Source organism: Aplysia californica, unplaced genomic scaffold, assembly GCF_000002075.1.
Source record: "Aplysia californica isolate F4 #8 unplaced genomic scaffold, AplCal3.0 scaffold00609, whole genome shotgun sequence".
Classification (NCBI taxonomy): domain Eukaryota; kingdom Metazoa; phylum Mollusca; class Gastropoda; order Aplysiida; family Aplysiidae; genus Aplysia; species Aplysia californica.
Genome location: NW_004797879.1, coordinates 290,991 through 301,853, shown reverse-complemented (window position 1 = coordinate 301,853; position 10,863 = coordinate 290,991).

Here is a 10,863-nt window from a genome sequence, read left to right as displayed (position 1 = left end):
GGGGTGGGGTTAAAGTCCACTTAAAAACACACTTCTGCATGAATTTTACTGAAAACGTTCCAAAACTTTCAAGCTTAGGAAATCAACAAACTTTGGCCGTCATTTTAAAAAAAAGTTTAGTAAGGTTTTACGGCGCTCGCATCTACATAAGGTCATATGAGCGCCAAGGGATGGATGTCAACAGAGAAGTCGAAACGAAGAATCAGACTTACTCTGCTCACCTCTCGAACCTTAACAGCACAAAGTCTGCTTGGACCATCAAGACACCCCAGAAATAGTAGTTCACAAGAGAGTGACAAACATACAAAAGAAGTATAGAAAAAATGACGATAGTAAGGAAGAGGAAAGAAAAAGCAGCAGTTCCCCCTATGTTCTTTCAGCACAGTATGAACATGTCATTGATAAATCAGCCCTTAGACAATTCTACTGTGTAAGAGAACATGTTAATATCCGCCCTTTGGAAATGGCCTAAAGACACTTCAGACAGTAGCACTGCCCTGGTAGGGGCACGTCATTTTTCTTGCTGATTTTACCTCCAAGGGCAGAAAGTGGAAACGAAAGCAGACAACAGAACATTACAAGAGAGCAGGAAAGGAGGTGAAAGGAGACAATTTTAGAGAAGAACATTTTTCTGTCGCTACCCGGATTCGAACCCGGGACCTTTGAATGAGAGGCCAACACCTTAACCTCTAGGCTACGAGAGCCCCTGAGCTACACTTGTTTAGTGGTTGGGGCAAAAGTTACCATTGTGGTGCAAAAGGACCGACTTCAACTTAATTCTACAGTGGTCTTTAAATCAAACACGTTTGTTTTCAGGGTCACATTGTGCCAGAATTCTCAAGACATGGAAATCTATGCTGCTGGGATTGGGAAGCAGTCCACTCACTAAATGACTTAAATTGTGTCGATGAAAAAATATACCTTTATTATTTATTAATTTATTCCTCTATTCATTTATTTATTTATTTATCTATTTTTAGGGGGGGGGGTAAATTTGAAGTGTGGACCGGGATTAATTGTTCAAAGCAACGTGTTAGCGTATCTGTTCTTAAAATTACGCTTTCAAAAATGGATTCCCAGAATTTGTGCACTGTTCATAGAGTATACTTACAAAGTATCATCCGCAGTCTGTCCAAGTGCCAAGATCTTCTCAGTGCTATAAAAGGCTCAAATACCAGCTGTGGAGCCGCGAGACAACGAGGAAAGGGCGCATTATAGCCAATTAAACATTAATAAAAACCATTGTCAGTATCGACAAAGACACCGGTGGGTGTAGGGCGGCACTAGTGACTAGACCACTCACGAAGAATCAATAGAAGAAATGGAAGGCCCCTTGTCGCCTGTCATTGTTCAGTTGATTAATAGCCATTGTACTTCAAAAGTGGTGTAAATCTAGGAATGACCTGGGGGTCACAGAAGCAAATTAAGTTCCCTTTAAACAAAATTCATATTTTTAACTGCGAAGTACATTTGAAGCATGGGCACGAAATACAAAGTTATAAAGATATACGAGAATTTAAAAACGAAATATTCCGAGTACAAGTACTTTAAAATTACAAGGACCGCAAAGATGTACGGTCGATCAACTAATCTCACTTTTTCATGCACCATTGTAATCTCTACTAGCATTTTGTTACATAATTAATTGTATGCTCATATCTCTTTAAAATAACCAAACCCCACTGCCCCTATTAGAATGGTAGACAACGAACAATGTGGACCAATGGATTGAGCCCAAGTATGACAGAGACTGAGAGCATGACGGCAGTTAACAACCGTAAAAATAAATGGCGGATCATTGAAAGGCGGTCTCTGCGCCAGAGATGACGCCTCCATGTGTCAGCTATAGTGCCTACTTATTAAAACATCAGTGGTGGGTAATGGGTAAGTGCATTGTCTTCATCTCAGTAGACGTGAGTTTTATTCTATCATGAGTATGATACTTATTATCGGGTGCTTCAATCTTTCTTCAAATGCGCACGCTAAAGATCCCTTGATGGTCCAAAATCGATAAGAGTAGGTTTTGGAATGGCCTTATGCAGCTGCAAGTGGCGTAAAACACTTACCTCCCCCCCCCCCCCCTAAAAAAACAAGCGCGGTCTGAATCTGACAGGCACGTTAAAACAACCATGAATGCATGTGAAAAGATCTAATATCTTGGATCGAACATCCACAACAAATTTCACTACCCCAGAACTACAAAGTTCTATCTGCTGAGTACCTAGTTTAGAGAAATTTAACGTAAAAACTTTTGAGTTTCACACCATGTCATGGCGCTCATATGACCTTATTATGCAGTTGCAAGCGCCGTAAAACCTCTATTAAAACTAAAGAACACCATGTCAAGCTTCATCAAATGCAATTCTCAAAATATCTTGATAACGACTCCGAATAGTCTTACGATTTTGATGGAGCAGACAGAACATTTGGTTTCTAACCTCATGGTCTTGTAACTAAAAACGGTAAAAATGTCAGATAAAACTTTGTAATTCTGAGGTAGCCATTTGTCACCACCGAACAAGTATCCACTTGGCCTCCACAAGAGAGAGTCATCGGTGTAAAATCCAAACGTGTGCCCTGAATATGAGACTCTCGTAATCGTTAAGTCCTTTTCTCTGAGGGCCTCGCCCAACAATATATGAGTAAAACCCTTGATTAACGGCAACATCACCCAATGCTATGGCCCCATTCGGAAATTTAACTATTTTCTTCAGGGCATAGTAATCTGTACTGATACAAAGTCTAAAGCAGTTCCACTGAGGTATTGTGAGAGCTTACCTCTCAAACCTGTACTGTTAACTGTGGTTTCATTAATTTGAGACTTCAGCCTGTCAGAATTTAAGTTCATAGTAGAGACAACACTTTTTGCTGAGCAGCAATTTGATTTTTCATTTTAGTTAGTTTGTTTCTTTCTTTCTTTCTTTCTTTCTTTCTTTCTTTGTCTGTTTGTTTGTTGTTCTTTTGTGATAGACCAGTAGGCATACGTGTAGATGCAGGGGTAAAATGCTTCTATCTTTCATAGACAGACATTGACAGGGTTTTCTGAATGAGATGACAGTACACAATTCTCAAGGTTTTTATAGTGGGGTTATCACTGAAAATGTTGAAATGGTATCGGCCAACGCCCCTATCAACACTATTAGCTTATTTTAGAACTTGGACTTAACGTTAGTATTTTGTTCAAGAGCCTTTGGTTCGGTGTAGAGCACTAACCCAATTTGAGCATGGACTGTTATAGTTACATTTTGGATGCATTCATCTGTCACTGAGTAACATAGACCACGAAACTACCATGATTTGAGGTGGCCTGGCTGGAATGAACAAAACCCCACTCGTGAGAGTCAACAGAAGGCTTCCTTTCGAGGACTACATCGAGAAAGTGCAGGAACATCAGGCCGTATCCTCATTTTGGTAAAAGGGTCATTCAAGTAGACATCTTTATGCATGACAAAGCCCTTGCTTACAGAACAAAAGCCTTTAGACAATTCTTGGAAAAAGCAAATCATACCAACGAGGGAGTCGTCATCCATCAGTAAATAGCCCCGATATGAATCCTACAGAGATGTGGAGCAGATACAGCAGCTGAAGAAACGCCACTTTGGTCCCAGTTCAGACATTTTTGGTTTGCAAGTCACAGTGACATCTGAGATTAAATGGTCGCATTTAAGGACAAGCGGGCTAACCCAGATTTCGGAGGTTTCCAGAAATCTTGACCTACTCTTAAAGTGGGCATTGCCCTGCCTATAGGAGAAGTTTGGTTCCATTGATGTGTACATTTGTTTGGTTATAGAGAAAACTCTCCTCGTCTTTTAATGAAACCGAAAAAGGGGTAACAAAAATGACCGTCTTTGTACATGTACACGATTTTTGTTCTTCGGTTTTAATGTTGAGAAAATGTGCCGATGACTTTTTTGTTGAATTTATACACACTTCATGATTAACCATTCATAATTAAAACATCTCTATTGCTTTCCATCTACAACAGGATGCTAAAGTTTTTCTGTTTGATGTAGTCCCAGTCTCTTGACAATGAGCTTAGCTTCACGTAATAGAGAACTAAAGCGGATTTGCAATAAGTAAGCCTACTCCACACAATACATTGCTGCAGTTAAAAATAAGCATAAAATTCCAATTTAAAACTACCTCAATTCACTGATACAATACAACAGCGCTTGCTTCATTATATATCTGATCTCCACACATAAAACACAATAAATGAACACAATACACAAAAGATCATTAACAGTCAACACGCTCAAAACTTCATTCAAGTGTATACACACTATCTAGGCTAAGCCCAATGACATCATCACAGTAACGCCGCTTAAGATCATCAAACGATAACAGCCTACTTGTGACACCTGTAAAATCATACAAATCATATGGAGAGAGATCTTTCTCATATCTTGGTCCATTTATGTGGAACAGATTACCCATGAAACTAAGACAAATAAAAACACTTGATAGCTTCAAAAGACATCTTAAACATTTTCTGTTCCTACAGGCCTATCCTTCATAAGCTTTTAACGTTATCTTTCATTATAGTTGTTCTGTTCCTATGTCTGGATGAAAATAGTCTCTGTGAGTGTGTGCGTGCGTGTGTGTGTGTGTGTGTGTGTGTGTGTGTGTGTGCGTGTGTGTGTGTGTGTGTGTGTGTGTGCGCGCGCGTGTGTGTGTGTGTGTGTGTGTGTGTGTGTGTGTGTGTGTGTGTGCGTGCATTAATGTATATTGCATGAGAAGAAAGGAAGTAGTAAGAAAGGTTTTTGAAAAATGGGTATTCCAATGTAAAGCGCATTGAGCTACTTTTTTTGGAAATGCGCTATATAAATGTTATATATTATTATTATTATTATTATTATTATTATTATTATTATTATTATTATTTTAACCAATGAAAACAGAGAGCCTTATATGGGGGAGGGGTTGGGGGAAGGGAGGGCGTGCTCTATCGACGCCTTGGCCTGAAGCTGTGAGGGGTGTGTGTCAACAGTTAAGCAAGCGACACCTAATCACGTTGTACAATGCGGCTTCAGCCTGCGAGCCTAATGGTCTCCATCAGTTGCTCTGTCTCGGCCTTGATCCTCGTGGCACCAGTGGTATTAAGTCTGTAGGAAATTAAGCGCTGGGACTTAAGGGACAAACCAATGAAAATTGATTTTCCCCGACGGAAGGAGCGCCTGATTGGACAGAGCAATAAACTTAATAAACAGTAGTAGACACCCAGACCAATCAGATCACTTTTCGAATTATTATGCCTCAGATGTTTCGTTCGAATGGTCGTGGAGTTTCGCTTTTTATATCGGAATACATCTTTACGTTTATCCCTATAAACATTTTTGAGGAATGTTTTGTTTTGATTTTAGTTACATAAGTAACTGCTTAGTGAGGAAAACCAGTTAAAGCTAAAGCTGCAAGCCCCATCCCATAGTACGTCACTGCACAATGGTACTCTTTGTCCAAAATGTCCCTTTAGTAACGCTAGAGCTCACAGATGAACCTCATCTTGTGAGCACAACGAAGGTTGTTGGCTTTTAGGCTCTTGGCTTGGATTTCCACGCATAACTCATAAAATGAATTGGGCTGACCTGTGGAACAAAACCAAAAAAACACAAAAATGTAGTCAGAAATAATAAGGAGTAAAATATCGGTGTTTAACGACGCCTCTATCAACACTATTAGATAATTTAAAAGGCAGGACCTCTGAATTTAATGTTCATCTCCAATAAGACGGATCTAAATGTTTGAGAGCATCGGAAACTCAACAAAACGACTTGATTTCAGGAACGCCCCGTCAGAATATGAACCAAGGCCATCGGCTCTGTAGTCCAGCAAGATATTAACGTAGGTGACAGAGCGCCCAGAAATACAACACCAAGCTTTAAAAAAAACTGGCCTCTGGGAACGGAACTGTCCTTTTTGTTCTTTTTGTATTGTTTCTGAAATCCAAAGTTCAGACAGTGCTGCCACGCCATGGCTTCAATCTTGAACTTCCTGCCTATTATAAGAGTTGTGTTGTCAGCCAAGCTAGGTATTTTTCCTCTTGGGCACTCACAACCAGAAATGTGACTGGCAATATGTTGCTATCCTAGCCGGCAGAACCATTGAATAGAACCCGTAATATCAAAAGGCTGAAGGGGTTAGTAATCCTTTTAACCTAAGTCGGTGTATGCCCCCCATCCAAATCAATGACACAAGAGGAAATTAGGATAGTCGGGTTCGAAAGTGCAGGAAAATACTGTTTCTGCTTATCACTCTTTCATCTTGAGACGTGCTATAAGTTTTAAAATACAATACGGCACACATAACACGAGTACAGAAAACACGAAATCACGTATAATTCGTACAATTTACCATCGCCAACTAATATCTCCTTAATTGTTCGCTATATAAACTACCTTAATTATGGGTGTGTCGAACACATTTGTCAACCCCTTACGTGTCTGAGTTATCCGTACCCGGCTGTAATTAGAATGATAATAGCCCATTTCTTATTACCCCTGTAGGACCTTTGAGCTATAATATTAGAGATGGCATACTTACATGAGTACAGACACAGAATCGTTTTTCCACAAACACAGACAATCAACTGGCCATTGTTTGTTGTCAATTGTGTCCTGGGTTGTTGTTTTTTGGTTGTTGTTTTTTGGTTGTTGTTGTTGTTTTTTTTTGGTTATTGTTCTTGTTGTTGCTATTTTTTTAGGGGGTTGAGTTGGGATATCTTACCTAGCCCCAAAACACCCTTCTCCTACCAAGTACTCACCTTAACACCATGCAACTACATTATTATAAAACTGATTTCACTAACCACTCTGCCTCTGAAATCCACGGGTGTGTTCTTTTCTAGAATTCATGACCTTAATGAAACTTTATTTCAATTTTATGTTTCTTAACTCATTGAAGACGAGCATTCTGGTCATTTGACATGGCTTGAAGACTTCCTGTTTTAAACCAAAACTTCTTTGTTCATACAGATTTTCCAATGCTGCTTTCTTTATCTTAAAAAGCCCGGCAACAACATATTGTATTCTATGAAATATATGCTGTATTATCTTTTTGGGTTCTCGCCTGTGTATGGGGGTTCCCAATGTCCTGCAACAGTGTCTTTAGTCTGCTGGTGATCTGACATATATATATATATATATATATATAATATATATATATAATATGTTATATATATTTCGTTTCTTCGTTTAATTTGACGTCAGAATGAAAGGCGAGAGGTCATTAATTTGTTCATTAAAATGAAAAAAACTAAAACTATGCACTGAACGAACCTGAACTGCTGAAGAACAGCAGTCGATCTGTGCACGCAAGGAGGTGCTATTCCTATTCTTCTTCTGGAAAAACGAAAGAGAGCTTCAAAACAGACTGCAGCGCCATCTGAAGCAAAGAGCGGACTTCCGGCGGACACTTTTTTGGCTGAGTGGCCGATCTTGTTATGTACTATCTTTAATCTATACGAGTCGCACACTTAAATTTAGCACCAAGTAAGAAAAGAAAACATGAGGCTAGATCTATATGGGTTGCACACTTAAACTAGTGCTCAGTATTGCAAAACAATGCGCGATATTATCGAACGGAAGTACGACTTGAAATAAACAAACCTGGTGGATTTCCTCAAATTGCAGAGGCAGAAGCGTCGGCCTACAAAAGCGATCGGCGAAATAAAGAAATTTTCCTTTTTGCAGCAAAACTGTTTCAAAACTGAAAAAACGAAGGGCGTCATGATCTGGAGAATATTTTTAAGAATCTTTTGGCGAAAACAGCATGTCGATCGATGCAGCCATTAAAAAGCCTTTCAAATAGAAAAATTCGGCCACCACAAATAGATTATATATATATATATATATATATATATATATATATATATATATATATATATATATATATATATGTATAATCTATTTATATATGTCGGATACGTCCTCAAAGAGTTAATCCTGTACTGTCGGCTGTTTCGGCTGACATGATGTCTTTATGTTTCTCTACTATAATTAGAGTTCTTGTAAAGGACAAAAAATCACCAAAAAGTATGCACGCCACTGTAAATGGGCGGGAGGATGTAGAAAGTCTGGGGGCTCTCGTGGTCTAGAGGCACGGTGTTTTTCTCTCATTCAATAAATCCCTGGTTTGAAACCTGACAGGTACCGGAAAATGTTCTTCTCTAATTTTTTCCCCCTGTCACTCACACCCTTTCCTGCTTTCTAGTAACGTTCTTTCATCTGCTTTCATTGCCACTTTCTGCCCAATCCCCCCTCCTTTATGGGCTCCTGACTCTTTCTATTGCTACTCTTAGCCTCTGCTTTTTTCAGACACACCCGCGGTCTTAGAGTAGATAAAATCTAACACCCAGTCTTCTCAGATGAAGGCAAAAAATTCGCAGAGTTCCGCGCGCAAGTTGCGCATGTTAAAGATCCCTTGGTGGTCCTAAAATCGATTAGAGTAGGCTTCGACTGCCACCCAGGCTGATTTCAACTTGATTTCCTACCAAAACTGAAACTGTTTCATCTGAAAACAACCGACTTGTGTCCTGCGAGTTCATGACCGTATGCAGTTGAGAGTGCCGTAAAACTCTTACCAATACAAACATAGAAAGTTCACTGTTCCTCTGGCAAAGACGGCGAATTCCCCGTAGGTGCTGTGCTACTGGTTGGAAAGGTAACTTTTTAAAATCTCTCCATATCTACTACGTCCAGGTTCCTCGTCAATGCACATTATGTTTCTATCAAAGCTGAGGGCTGGAAAAAAATTCGAAACCCAGATAAGTGGCACCTTTTTAACTGGCCTATAAGTGGCTAGTAGGGCCAAAATTATTCGTAAACTCAAAAAAAAAAAAAAGCCAACAATGTTTACTTGCCTGGCATGAAAATCAGGTCCCACATCTCTGCAGATGGTTTTGAATTGTCATCAACCCAGCGAAAATCAGGGAACGTTTCAGCAACAAGGCCAATTTGAAGGTTGCTAAAGGTCTCTCTCACGACACCCTGAAGAATGGCTAATTTCTCTTTCGATTTTATCGTTGTCAAATGACTGCCGAAACCTGTGCATGAAAAACAGGGTATAATATACAGAGTGATTTTTTTAAAAATTTTAATCGCCAAAAGTATCACGCGATAATTAAAAAACGGAAAACCACAGAAAACGCTAGCTTGGACACATGTGCTGTAGATCTACATACCTTCAAGTTCTTATTTCATGTTTTACAAATGCTCAATGCGGTTACCACCGACAGCACGGACAATATCAAGCTGATATGAGAATTCTTCCCAAACGCGCCTCTGGATGTCAAGGTCCACCGTGTTGATTGTAGCTGTTATTCGATCTTTTATATCATCGATGTTTGCTGGAAAAGGTTGAACATAAACTTTGACTCTAACATACCCCCGCTAGAACAGGCTATTCACTTCACTGCAAGTGCAAGCAAATTCAAATGACTTCATTTTTCAATAAGATGGAGCAATGCCTCATTGGCATCTCGGGGTTCGGGCTTATCTGAATGAAATACATGTATGTGCCCCCGCGGTGGATTGGTAGGGGAGGCGCTAAAGACCTCGCTCTCTTCACTTGGCCTGCCAGATTTGGAGACCTCAATGAGAGGGACTTTTTCTTGTGGGGGTATGTCAAATGTCAGAGAGACTTAGTTTATGTTCTACCGCTTCCAGCAAACATCGATGACATAAAAGATCAAATAACACCTACAACTACAATCAACGCGGTGGACTGAAACATCCTGAGGCGCGTCTCATATCGGCTTGATGTTGTCCGTGCTTCCGGTGGTAACCCACATTGAGCACTTGTAAAACATGAAAAAAAAACTTGAAGGCATGTAGGACATCACATGAGTCCAAGCTCTGAATTCTACTTCTTTTTTTTTTTTTTTTTTTCATTGTTCAAATATTGCTGGACGATTTTGGTGTATTCTTTTTTAATCACCCTGTATAATATAATATTTTATACAGGGTGATAGAAAAAGAAAGACCCGATTTCATTACGCAAAATTTTAATGAGAAAAATCAAGAGAAAACTAATGTTAAGTAATTTTCTTTCATTGCAATAAATTGCTATGTGAGTTTGTTTTTGTTGCTGTTGTTTGTTTGTTGTTGTTCTTGTTGTTTTCTGGTTGGGGTTGTTTTGTTTGTCTATTTTTTTATTTTATTTTTTTTTTTCGCCCCTTAACGAAAACCTTTTTTTTTTTTTTTTACAGAACAGAGTGTGTTATCTTTGCACTCATGCTTCTGATTACTGAGACACTATCAGGAATGATAGATAGATAGATAGATAGATAGATAGATAGATAGATAGATAGATAGATAGATAGGGCGAATGGGATATGTGAGAGAGAGAAAGAGAGTAGGGGAGTGAGACATAATGAGAAGAAGAGAGAGGAGATAGAGAGTGAGAAAGAAAAGAAAAGAAAGAGAGAGATAGCAAGAGAGATAGAGAGAGACAAGAGAAAGAGAGAGAGAGAGAGAGAGAGAGAGAGAGAGAGAGAGAGAGAGAGAGAGTGGGTGAGAGCGAGAGAAAAAAAAAGAGATAGAAGAATGAATAGTAAAATAGACCTAAGGGCATTTGGCATGTGCGTTCGAGTATAATAATGTGCTTGCTAGTGTGTCTGCAAACTATAGGAAGGAACAATAAATGTCCATTGATTTGTGTGACAGACAGACAGACAGACAGACAGACAGACAGACAGACAGACAGACAGACAAACGTACATACAGCCAGACAGACAGACAGACAGTTACGTACTGCTGCAAATTTCCTTGGCCGTTGTTGCATTAGCTATGGTGTGTGATACCCACAGGCAAGCAGACACGTTGTCATGTGATCGAATCTGAAACCCTGGAGTGAAGTTGCAGGGGA